Source organism: Astyanax mexicanus, chromosome 23, assembly GCF_023375975.1.
Source record: "Astyanax mexicanus isolate ESR-SI-001 chromosome 23, AstMex3_surface, whole genome shotgun sequence".
NCBI lineage: Eukaryota > Metazoa > Chordata > Actinopteri > Characiformes > Acestrorhamphidae > Astyanax > Astyanax mexicanus.
Window position 1 is genome coordinate 20,964,015 of NC_064430.1, and position 13,768 is coordinate 20,977,782.

The following is a 13,768-nucleotide window of genomic DNA, read 5'->3' on the forward strand; positions in this document are numbered from 1 at the left end:
ACTGAAACGTGTCTGTCTCTCTCTGTGTTTTTTAGCGTGCTCTCCTCCTGCGCGTCTGTTTACCGTAAAATCGCGCGTATACGCGCATCAAAGTTTAAAGCGCGGATGACTTGATTAGAAATTTCCGAAGCGCGGATAGCTTGACTCCGGTAAAACACCAGCATAGATATACTCCTTAATAACTGCCCACATCTTCCCCAAGGTACACAATAAGACACTTCAGCAGACACAGCCGGCCCATCGGGAATCCTCACGAATCTCCCGATTAGCCACTCCGGGCCTGGACACACTGACAAAGTTGTAATTAACTGATTTCCAATTTCCAGTCTTCATTATTCATCTTTTAATAATGCTTTTTCCGCCCAATTCCTTTGGAGGGGAGTGCAGACATATGTTCTCAGTCTTCAAACTGATTGGGCATAAAAAAGGCCACTGCAAATTTCATATTTCTTTATTTGTGGATTTCATGCATCTGTTTGCCAGTATTCATGCCCTTAGTGCTGTCATTATCAGCCAGCATTGGCAGAGCAGCCAAAAAAATATTGAGAGCATGTGTGCTGTTTGACAAAAAGGTTCATTTATATAAAATAAAAAAAACATTTGAGGCTTGTAGTGTAAAGACAGCCACTGACACTGGTGATTTTTTTTTTTTTTTTAGATTTTATATAACATTTTATTATTTTATTGTTTATTCTATTATAATTCTGGTCTAAGTGATTCCTAAATGGCCAGTGAGTTTATTTATCTGCGACTGAGTGAATACAGTCCAAACCCAAGGTGTGTTAAAAACAGTCCGGTGTTCTGTCGAATTTTGCTACCTTGTCGAACCGTGCTGCCCCAATGTATATTTAACTGTAAAAATACAAAAGAAGCACTATTTTAGGGCATGTACCCAGTGATATTCCAGTAGATGTACGTTATTAGATTTGGAGTGCATAATTCATTGTACCATGGCAAAGTTATAGTAAATATAGCTCATTACAAACTGCTTTTGTATTTATTTATGATAATAAGTGTAATTTTTAGTTTCCATTTACACTTCTGTGCAATGATAGTGCGTCCAGGTTGTTTAATGCACATAACCCCCCCTAAACCAGATTAATTATACATAAAACACGAGAAAGAATTTAATTGTGTAGGTCGGCGCATGCGCAGTACCTTTGGGAAGCATGTATCGATGGGTAGCAGAATTCGACAGAACACCGGCCCTCTTTCTCCAGTCCAGCTCCGCCCGCCCTCTCATCAACAGACTTTTGGAAGAAACCAAAGTCACTGGAAAAGAGGGGGAGATCTGAGATTTTGGAGGCATGATATTTAATATAATTAAAATAATATATTTCACCGTTCCTATTAAATTATGATTATTTACGTTTATATATCACGTTTTAATACAATATAACATATAATGAATATATTAAAACACACAAATTAAAAACCTTTCGGGCAACAAAAAAACCCTGAACCTAGTTTTGAATGGTCGTGGCTCCACTCCACTGAATCAGTAGCCACAAGAAAGACGTCCTTTTCTCCGGGAGCTGCATGGGGACTGCAGGAGTCCAAAGCCTCGCTGTGTTTTATGGGGAACAGTTATTAATATTGGGTCAAATAATCCAGTATTTCTTCACTCTGGTGCTGAAGGTCCGCTGCGCTGCTTCTTTACTGTGTTTCCCCCTTTACTCTGTTTTCATTTAAAGCCCCTTAGTCTTAAAACAGCGGCACTAGCGGGCCTTCAGCACCGATAGTGATTATTACCCTGCCGGATTAGATTAGAGCAGCGCGGCGGAGCTCTGTAAGTCCCGGTGAGTAATTTAGTTAGCTGCCTGTTTCAGCTCTCGGTGAAGCGCGGTCTTATTATGATGCTTAAACGGCGCTGGGTGTTTGTTTTGTTTCTGAACGAGCAGGTGCTGCTGCAGGTAATCGAGCTAACTGTAGCTAATTAGCTTAGCTAGCCATCCTCCACTCGCTAGCTCGCTAACGTTAGCTATCTTACAGCGTTATTCGCCGTTAACACGCTTTAAATAGTCTTACCACTATTTAAAGACTATTTAAAGCGTGTTAACGGCGAATAACGCTGTAAGATAGCTAACGTTAGCGAGCTAGCGAGTGGAGCATGGCTGGCTAAGCTAATTAGCTACAGTTAGCTCAACCGGCTAAGCTAATTAGCTACAGTTAGCTCAACCGGCTAAGTTAGCTCGATTACCTGCAGCAGCACCTGCTTGTTCAGAAACAAAACAAACACCCAGCGCCGCTTAAGAGCTGATTCACGACCTTCTCTCCCAGCACAGGATGTTTTTCTCAATCAGCAGTAGCTTTTAAACCACGCTGTAGTTCAGTAATAAGATCGCGTTTCACCGAGAGCTGAAACAGCCAGTTAGCTAACGGTAGTTAAAATACCCAACAGGCCTGAGAGCTCCTCTCGGTACTCCGGTGTAATCCGTCAGGGTTTTTGTAGATATTTAACTTCTGAATCTTATTAATACTGAATTAAAGTATGGTAATCTGGCTAGTGTTAAAAAGTAAACTAGCTTTTTACCAAAACACTTTTAGTTAATTTATACCTAATTTTAGCGGTGTGTTCCCACAAGACGAATAAAAAAATAAGTAAATAAAAAAAAATGGGGGGGGGTCCCGAAATTTAGCGGCCGTCTGCGCATGCGCGAAATTTAGCGGCCGACTGCGCATGCGCGAAAATTAGCAACACACAGCTAAAATTAGGTAGAAATTAACTAAAAGTGTTTTGGTAAAAAGCTAGTTGACTTTTTAACACTAGCCAGATTACCATACTTTAATTCAGTATTAATAAGATTCAGAAGTTAAATATCTACAAAAACCCTGACGGATTACACCGGAGTACCGAGAGGAGCTCTCAGGCCTGTTGGGTATTTTAACTACCGTTAGCTAACTGGCTGTTTCAGGTCTCGGTGAAACGTGATCTGATTACTGAACTACAGCGTGGTTTAAAAGCTACTGCTGATTGAGAAAAACACATCCTGTGCTGTTTCTGAACGAGCAGGTGACGCTGCAACTGGATTTTATAAAGATATGAGAAAAGAATGCTTTCGTCGTGGATTTAACATGAAAAGGTAAGCTGCTGTTATGTTCTGATCTGTGCAGGCAGTTTATGCACTTAACGTAACTCCGTTAGACAACTAACTTACAGAGCTAGCGTTTGTTGTGTCTCCGGCTTAGTTTTCTGCAGTCCATGATTATTAGCTAAGGTGTTTAGTTTATTTTGACCCCAAACAGCAGCATTCACTGCATTTTGCATACTATTAACTAACCGCGTGAATCCACTGCACGTGCAAGTTAGCGTTAACTTCATCACGAACGAGTAACGGATTAGTAAACACACTCTTGTCTTTTTTTTGAATCCTCACAGTTTCTGTCAGAAAACACTGAAAGAAAACTTCTCCTCTGTCTCTGTTTATACAGCGATGGTTTGGGTTTAAAGCTGGGTTTGTTGTGCTGGATGTTTGGTTAGGAGCAGGAGATTTTATAAGATGTGTGGCTGCATAATTGTGAACTGAGATCGCGGTCTGTGAAGTTACACCCGCAGCTAACCAGTGACTTTAAAAAACAAATAAACACAGCTGTTACTGGACTTTATGGGTTTAAAAATGAGTTAATTAATTTTAAAAGACTAGGCTACTAATGTTGGCCCTGCTGAGTCCAGCTGATCATCCAGAAATAAACATTACCTATGCTGGTCAAAAGCTATTTAAAGAGCTAACCTCCCAGGGTGTGTTTGTTTTTTTTTCTGGTTTTGAGCATTTTTTTAAGGAGGGAGTGTACGTCTGTGCTGCAGTAGAAGAGTGTAATTTTAGAAAAGTTGCTGTATTTGTCTCACTGTCTTAGATAGTATAGACTTTAAACATGTTACTAAAAATTAACACTGGACCGTGTTTTTAAATACTTGCCATTCTGGATGTCCTGAACATTTTCATGCAGGCCTGTGTGTTTTAAAAAATATATTTTTTATGTCGGTTAGTTTTATTTATATAAAGTAAGACCTGTAGACCTGTACTTTATTGGATAAATTGATACAGCTACCATGAACTGTTTTGTTTCTGTTCTGTAAAAGCAGGCCCAGTTCCAAAAGACACAACATCCTCAGTGTCCTGGAGCTCCAGCTGAAGCACTGGCCACTCCACCTTCTCCATCCCCACCCAAAAGAGGTTGATGAATATATGTTAATACATTAATAGCTTAATATTATTACTCTATTTGTTCTTATTACTGACTTACCGGGGGAACTAATTAAGGGACGGAAACACACACAGAGAAATGTGTTTGCAGTGCTGTTGCTAATTGTACTGAGTGTCTGCAGTGTACTGGGAGGATTGTGCTGGGTGCTTATTGTTTCTCAGGTGGTAAATCATGTTTGTTGTTGAATGTGCATTTTTTTTCCTTCCCACCTTGTAAAATCCTGCCTTTGCAGTCCACTTTAAAATATTTCCAAACAGAGAGGTGTAATACGCTGTTTCGATCTTACAGCTGCTGCTCACACTGCTAATAAATAAAAAACAAACACAGTTGATTTTATCGGAGCGCCAGTACCCAAACCCGACTGACTAAAACTTTCAATCGTAACCACCTTACACTTAACGATTGAGATGACACGACCGCAACTCAACTGCAGCTCGACTCTAGCCAGACTTTTATCCTGACTCTGGAAATTTGTCTGCAACTGTGAAATAATTGGAAAATCGTTAGGTACCTGAACACTCTTCTCTCTTCACCCTTAATGTAGCAGCTACCCACTGGATAACTGTTTGCCTGTTCTATAGCGACTGTAATTTCCTTCTGTCTGTTTCTTACACTCTGTAGGTACTTATATTTTTTTTGAACGTGGCAGCATGCCGACAATCACAAGTATTGCAAATGTTGGGATAAATTTCAGCCAATTTAACTTTACTATAATGTGCTCTGTGTACTCTGCAGGTACTTCTAAGGCAGCTAGTTGAAGGCGTGATTGAGGTCCTTGCCAGAGGGGTTCTGCACTGTGACCTCAAGCCATAGAACATCCTGGTTCAGATGTACAGTTAGGAACCACGCCTTCATCTTCTGTTCTTCTGGTATGGGTTTTCAGTGAACACTACAGGCAGAGAACTGTCTTCGTAGAAGCTACCATTACTGAATAGAGATTCAGGTCAAAAACATTCCTTAACGCTCAGTCACTGTCTCTAATTTAATTTTCAGGACCTTCCTCATGAGTGGTTTACCCATGAGGCCAAATCCTCCACAGTGTTGCAGATAGGAATCATCCTGCTGTGTGTGAGAGGTGACCCTTCAACACCAGCACAGAGATCACCTCAAAGAAGTCTCAGATCATCTCTCCACCATCTGCTCTATGACCCCTGGCTAAGTATACACCACGACACAGCCACCACATCAGGCACAGCTCAGTCAGGTACCATATAAAACAATAATAATAATAATTTTAAAAAATCTATATTTTCAGTCTCTAGTTTAGAGAGTTCTCTAGTAGAGCTGGGCGATTAATCGATTTTATCGATAAATTCGAATTTACAGTTAAGGACAATGTGTTTTTATGAAAATCGATTTTCTCTGAGTTTTCTTTTTCACCACAGACGCTCCTCTGTGGACACAGAGTGAGCTTAGCTAGCTCCCTCCATACCTCCCTCCCTCCCGCGCGCGCACCCCCTGCCCCTCCCTCCCTCCCTCCCTTGCACGCACAAACACACACATACACAAAACACATGACGGCGGAGCTTAAGAGCAACTAGCTCCGTGATCTGGAGTTGGTTCGGTTTTGCGGCGTCGGACGTAGACCAAACAGGTCCTCGCTGTAAGGTGAACCAATTTATCACTATACCTTAAACAGAAGCATGTAGCGGAGTGGGAGAAGTGCTACTACCATAGGAATGAACGCAGCAGCAGCACCAGTTCACCATTCAACGTTAAACAAGGAACTGTCCCTGGCACATCTTCCAACCGTGTACCAGGTTTTGTATGCACTACAAGTTAAGATGTTTTGCATATTCATGAGAAAAGATCTCATTTTATAGAACACTGGCACTTATTTAAAAGCTTTGTTTTGCAATTCTAGCCCAATAGGGAAAAGTATTTACTTAAGAGCATATAAATTGTACTTGTTTTCTATTGTCTACTTTGTAAGTTTTATCAAAAAAGGGCACCATTTTATTTATTTCTATTTGTTTTTAAGGGTGTGTTTATTTATTTATTTATTTATTTTTTAAGTTTGAGGGTGCATTGTGTCAGTACCTAAACTATGTTGGAGAAAGCTTTCTAAAAGTCACTAGATGTTCTCACTGTTTACAATAGTTTTTTTTGCTTGTTTCTGGTTGCACTTTAACCACAAATGGAACATTTTTAAGTGAAAACAAATTAAATAAGAACTAGTTTTTAACCATTTCTTTATCATCTTTAGTTTGTTTTTAAGTAGGGGGGAAAAATCGATTTCATTCGAAAATTGGATTTAAAAAAAAAAAAGTTTTTTTTTTTTTCGGCCATATCGCCCAGCTCTATACTCTAGTTTAGAGGGTTTTTTATAAAACACACCTAAGGAAAATAGCAGGTATTAATAAAGCTATTGATTCCATACTTTTAAAAAGGTAATGATTTTCTTTAACTATATAAATGTTTTAATCGTTTTGTGTATTGTATGCTTTTAATTGCTTCCTGTTTTGTATTTGTGTTCATGTACTTAAGGCTTTAATCCTTTTATCTTGATATTGTTTATCTTTTGATGTTTATTAATTACTTAACTGTATTTATCTTTATGTAGTATACTGTTAGTGTTATAATCCATACACTTTTTGTATATATTTCTTTTATTGCTTAGTTACTTGCTTTATTAATGGTTATTGTATTGGTGTTTTAGTCTTATTTTGGGCTTATATTCATTAAAAACATTTTAACGTTTGTCTTTTAGTGCTTTAATCAATTAATACTGTACTTACCTTTTACTATTTTACCATTAATCTTTCTGTACTTAATTATACATTATTATTATTAATTTTTTTTTATAAAATTAAAGGCGGGTTTATTAATTGTATGTCTTTATACGGGATTTTATATTTGCATTGTATATATTTTTGTTTCATTTAATGTTTATGCTCTTTGTCTTTTTCAGATTTTTACATTTTTCAATTTGTGTATTGACCCAAGGAGTATGGGTTCCTCTCAAGGTTTCTATCTCTCTTTCTGAGAGAATTTTCTTTGCCGCTGTCTCCTTTATGCTTACTCAAAAGAGGTTTGGACACTTTTTTTTTTTTTAAACTGTTCTTAATTTTGTTTGTTTCTTAACTTTGTCAATAAATGTTTTTTATTGCTATCACTTGTGTCTGTTTATTTGATCACACTATCGCTAAGTTTCTTGAAATGTGTTTATGGAAAAAAATTAATTTTAATATTTTATTAAATGTGGATTTGATGCCCACATTCAACCACTTTTTAACACTTCAACTAAACTGAACAGAGATGTTCTGAAGTTAAAAGCTGATTATCCCATGTGTCTCATATTCCCAAATATGATAAGGTTGATAAGGTCATGTCAGCTCCAAGGACAATTTCAGTTTTGTATTTCAGTGAAAGTTATTCCTTTTAATTGAATTTATATAAATAATGTATCTGGTAATATACAAAGGCTCTCAGTGTTGTTACACCTTTTTGTTATACTTCAAACAAAAGTGTAATTTTCAACAACTCGCCTCTATGTGATGTTTGACCACTTAGGAATTACACTGACATTACTTCTACAAGTCATGGGACAGTAGGTTTGAGGCTGATCATGAAGTGTTACCTCAATGTATTGGCCAGTAATTTATTATTGAAGGTTATTCATTCAAATTTATTGTGACTGGTGGTCTGCCTACAATTGTCTGTGCAACTCTGAGAAATATCTATATACAACTTTTAAAACGATTAAAGCTTTGGGATTTACATGTGCAAAATTAAGCCCTGCATACAGAAATATACTGATAACTTTCTGATGCTTTAAAAATAAGAATCAAAGGAATCAAATTCCTAAAGATAAGCATTAGCATTTCAGAAGTACTGTCCGAGGTCAGCATACACACTAGAAAAACAGAGAAAAAAAAATCACAGTTCTTACAGTCTGCTTGTCTTACCAGGTTCCATGAGACACTGCAGTATCCCTTTATTCATCCAATAACATAAATCATACATTAATAAAACATCTGATTTATTAGAAATACTTGTTCAAATTACAAATTAGCACCCACAACTCCACAGAGGTTGGAGGACCATATTTAATATAATTATGTATTGCCAAGTGAGCAAATCAAATCTAAAACTTTTTTTATGTTCCCCCTCTGCATGTGATACATAGAGATCAGTAACATCTTTCAGTAAAAAATGGTCTGTAAAAACAATATGAAATTTGAAAAGGAAAAAAATACAAGCTACAAAAAATGTAACTTTCAAAATAAATTTATGGTGATCACTTGATTATGACAGAAATGGACACCTGCTAAAACCACATACCTATCCTTTTGGTTTGAGGTAAATCTGTCTACCACAAACCAAAATATACAATTACAGTAGAGGAATCCTGCTTTAAGATATTTGGCCTCAGATGCATCAGTAGCACTTTACAATTAATTTACATTGTTTAACCATACTTATGTTAGAATGCCTCAACTAATTATTATTATGACACTAGTTAAGATATTAATTCCTACAAAATGTTAAAACTGATATCGCAATTCATCTTTATTTACAACATTCTTAAGCATTACAATTTAGAAATGTTAAATAATATTTACCACTTAATTACCACTTAATGTTTATTACAGTCGTAAGTACTGATTGTAAAGAGTCACAGATGCATCAGTAGCTGGGTAGAACAATATGAATATGACTGCTGTCTAAATAAATTAAAAAGGCATTTTTTTTTCGGCAGCCTCACGCTGACACAGGGTCCCAAGCAGTGATGTTAGTAACGCGTTACTCTAATCTGACTCTTTTTTCATTAACGAGTAATCTAACGCGTTACTATTTCCAATGCAGTAATCAGATTAAAGTTACTTATCCAAGTCACTGTGCGTTACTCTCTCTCTCTCTCTCTCCACCTCACACACACACCGCGTTCCCTTCCCCATCCCCCTCCGCTCTCCCCCAATCACACGCGTCTCGCTTTCTCCCCTGTCTCTCTCTCTCGCGCTCGGCGTGTCTTTAGTTTCGTCACATTCTCGTTTTTCCGCCAGTTCTCTGGCTCCCTATCTCTTTATAAAGGCGTTTTTTCCCGGCCGCGTCCCAATTCACTAGCCAGGGCAGCGGTCTGCACAGATCTGATTGGCAGAGGAGAGCGTTTGAAGATTTTACACCACACGTGATTGGTCTGCAAGTTTCCCGTGACGCAGAGTGCACATACCATAAGGACAAGAAAAGTTCTGACGCTTTAAATGAACACTGTCAAAATTAAATCCTTCTCAGTAGTTTATCGGTTTGGGTCCGCATTGGACAACGTCTGGGTCCGGACCCGGACCGCAGTCCGCATATATGTGATCCCTGGCCTCGACCATATACACGGTTCTGTTTTATAATACCACTCCTTGCTGCCCTGCAGAGAACAACAGGTTCAATGTTCAGTTTTAGTGTTTAAATATGTCAGGTCAAGAAAGACTTTCTTTATTTTATATTTTTTTATAAAAACAAGTATTTATGTTAAGTGAACTTAAGAAAGACCATATTTTATTTTTTATAAAAAAAAATTATTTATGTTAAGTTAATTCAAGAGAAATGGTCTTTTAATTTTATAAAAATAAATAGTTCAACTTTAAATGTCTAGAGATACATTGATGCTGTTAAAAATGCTTTTTCCAATAAAGGGAGTATTGGCAAAACTGGTTATAATTTAAGTTAAGGCGGCGGGACGTGGTGTCTGCAGCTGCTTAAAGTAACTAATAAAGTAACTTGTAAAGTAACTTAGTTACTTTTAAAATCAAGTAATCCATAAAGTAACTAAGTTACTTTTTAAAGGAGTAATCAGTAATCGGATTACTTTTTCAAAGTAACTATACCATCACTGCTTATAAGTCAGTCATCATCATGGGCCAAAAAACATAATGGTCACGGAAATTGAGCTCTCAATGAATTCGGCCATTAGCAATATTTTCCAATAATGTCAACGCTGCCATCTCCAACAACTCCAGCACAAATTTTTCATGTATTTTTCATATAACCTAGACTAGGTAGAAACACGTTATACAATTATTTCAGTAAGCCTGATTAATTTACTTTATTTTACCCAATAATGGCTTATTACTACAATGTGTTCATAAAGGATATCTTAATAGTTGTAATTTCAAAAACGCAATACATACGTACAAAAAAACATGCGTACGCCCGAATTGAAAGTGCCGTGGGGTTCAAGTCAAATTTAGTACATCTGACCATGAGCGTGAAATATGACGTACGTAATGTTTTTGTGCGTACGCACCTTTAGTACATCAGGCCCCAGGACGTGGCAAAGATCACTTCCTTTCACGGTTCCACTCTGAAGTTCAATGGGCTTCTGAGATTAAACCATTCTTTCACTAATGTTTTTAGAAGCAGTCTGAATGTCTAGGTGCTTGCCCAGCTTGGTTTTATACACCTGGATTCAGTGATTTGGAGGGGTGAATGAATATTTTTGGCAATATAGTGCAATTCCACCTACATTTCCTGACATTTCTTTAAACTCCTACAGGTAAATACAAGAGCCCATCAGTCACTCACATACGGATGTTGACAATTCATAGTGAGGCTGCCAAAAATATTTGCATATAGGATGGAAATGCAGTCAAATACAACTATCATTATTCACAGTTATTTGTCACTGGGGTTACTGGTGTTAACTCAGTGTATTACATACATGTACTGTGTGATAGCGATGCACTTATGTGTACCATTATTTGCAAATACAATATTTAATCATGTGGGTTACATTACCTTTTAGCAGATGTCTATTATATGTGTAAAAGCCAGTTTCAGGTAAATGTGTATTCACTTAGTTTCTAAGTTAATTTTATTAATATTAATATTAAAATGATAGTATGAGGTAATCAAATGTTTAGTGCAGATACAGCACATAAAGAGGGCAAACGGATTCCACGAAGCTGTCCAGGCAGGATTCCGCCTCCAGGTGGCACTGCTGCTCCATCCAGGCTCCCCACTGTGCTGAACTGAAGCTGGGCTGTTGTGGTAAGCTGGATGTATTCTGTAATATACTTAATATTTTTTTATCTGTTTTCAACTCTCTATCTAATAACACATATATTTGACTATTTAAAACATGTACTGGTCAAACTTTACTTAATTTTTAAAGGTTTTTAAGCCAATGAGGCTTTCTATTTTTTTATTCCTGTTACCAAAACTCATAAGACATTTAAAAAGCATGTTTAAAATCAAGTCCACTAATTTCAAGAAAGTCTTTATTTTATAAAAAATGGATAAACAAATGGATAATTGATGAACCAAACATAAATAGAAAAAAGTGGTTTACATTGCCTACTATCACATTAATAAGTCAATGAACCAGGGCACAATACTCATTTCTGTTACTAAAACTCATTCCTGTTACTTGCACTCACCTGGTTACTGGCACTTATTCCTGTTACTTTTTATATTTTGTGTAACAGGGCTGAAAGTAACAGGAGTGAGTTTTTAGCATAGAACTTTATTTTATATATTAAATTTGACTAAAACTTTGTCTTATATATTGTACTAACAGCATAATAAATGGAGTATCTCTTGGTCTTAACGTGTTATACATAGTTATATATTTAGTCACAGTTTGTAACATTTATAAATGACATGGCCTTACAGCACAATACAGTATATGTTCTTATGGAGTAAACACTTTGCATTGCGGTGTTATGTAGCTGTTCTTCCTGGTCTCAGTAGTGTAGAGATCCAGTGTAAAAGCACATTTCAACAGTCTAGGCCTCCACTTCTCATCTTACAGTGTGGGGCGAGATCTGCCTCACTCAATATTTATAAGGTGTGGTATCATTTATTCCTTGGTGTTGTGGTAAAGCAACATGTAAAATGGTTCTTTTCTTCTGCAAGGATTAAATTCCACAAACTGTGAAGTAAATCAGATACATGTGATACTATAAAGTAATTTCATGGCAGCAGAAGTGTCATAAAATATGTGGAATTTTTTTGACACCACTTCTCATTTCTTTTATCATTTTGTTTTTTTGATAATTATTGTCTTGCACATTTTGATGCAGTTTTTTCATGTGCTTTATTTATAATATAGATATTAACATATTCAGATAACAACAGTATTTATTTTGTCGACGATTAGATAAAAATTGAATTGTTTTATTAATCAATAATAATAAAAGAACGTTTACAGTAAGAATAATGCCAACTTGGGGTGGGTAATATGGCCCTAAACTTATTTTTTACTAAATATTAGGCAATTTCGTTTGAGAAAATACTACTAGAAAAAAAGTTTGATTTTGTATAAATATAAGGGTTTTACACATTCAGTAGAAACATGAATTATTTTCATAAACTGTGATTTAACCTGACCCTGATGAAAAATGAAATAATAATAGTAATAGTGTAGTGTAGTAATGTAACAACAAACAGCTACCACAAATCTTAAGTGCACCATATTCATGGCATGTACACTACTGATCAAAAGTTTTAGGACACCCCAATTCTTCCCTTTATTTTTGCCATTTAAGCTCTTCAGGTGTGGTCAATAACTGAAAACAATACAAATTACTGTCATTTTAGCATTGTAAAATGTATAATAGTATACTGTAAAAAATATGGAACATACTTTGCTCCAACCTGTCGAAACAGGGTCTGTCGGTAAACTAATAAGGAACTATAAGGACTGACTGGTAGACAGGCAGTTAAACAGGCGTGTTCAGGGAGGTTCAGCTGCATAGTAAAGTGGTAATAACAGACTAAAAATAACCTGGTCTGTGGACTCGCCCAGTGACACCAGCACACTGCTGCCTCACACTGCCTGCATGCTTAAGCCTTTGTTTGTGTCCTTCTGCCCAATCTGGCAACCCTGAGAAGAAAGGAGACATTTGTGTGCGACAGAAGGTGCAGTGGCCACCCCACAGCCTCAGCACGAAGTAGAACACTGTGAACCAGATACAGATTAAAGCTGATCTGAGATCAGATTGTCTACTTATTCTCAAAGTTTTTTTTTTTTATATTTTTTATTTTATATAAATATTTTATATTTATATAATTGTCATTCAAACTATAAATTGTAGTAGTAAAGTGTAATATTGAGTAATGAGAAGTATAATACAGTATAATAAACTATACTATGCAACACTATATTATGCTATAATATGCTATACTATACTATACTATACTATACAATGTCTAGTACAGTTAGTCATAGTATAGTCTAGGACAAAATGTTAATATATATACCATATTGTAGTAGTATAGTGTTATATTGAGTAATGAGTAGTATAATACAATATAATAAACTATAGTATGCAACACTATGTATTATGCTACACTATACTATACTATACAATATATACAATGTATAGCACAGCTTGGTGCAGTATAGTACAGTACACCATATTATAGTATAGTTATTTATATAGCAAATTGTAGTAGTATAGTGTAGTTTTGAGAAGTATGATATTCGAAGTATGATATTCATTAGTATAATACAGCATATTACTGTATTAATATACCATATTTTAGTAGTATAGTGTAGTTTTGAGAAGTATAATACAGTAAAATAAACTTATTATATATAGTATAGTATAGTATAGTGCGTGGT

General features: G+C 36.2%; 1 long non-coding RNA gene across 2 annotated transcripts; it reads left to right on the forward strand.

Moving 5' to 3' along the window:
• Positions 1–1,444: 1,444 nt before the first annotated feature.
• On the forward strand, positions 1,445–7,321 carry LOC111197033 (uncharacterized). 2 transcript variants are annotated; one of them, XR_007429133.1, is made up of 5 exons: positions 1,445–1,799; positions 3,014–3,083; positions 4,082–4,175; positions 4,942–5,075; positions 5,200–7,321. It is a non-coding gene; the product is annotated as an uncharacterized LOC111197033 (long non-coding RNA). The 2 variants fall into 2 exon arrangements; XR_007429132.1 differs by having other exon boundaries at positions 1,448–1,799; positions 4,085–4,175.
• Positions 7,322–13,768: the final 6,447 nt, after the last annotated feature.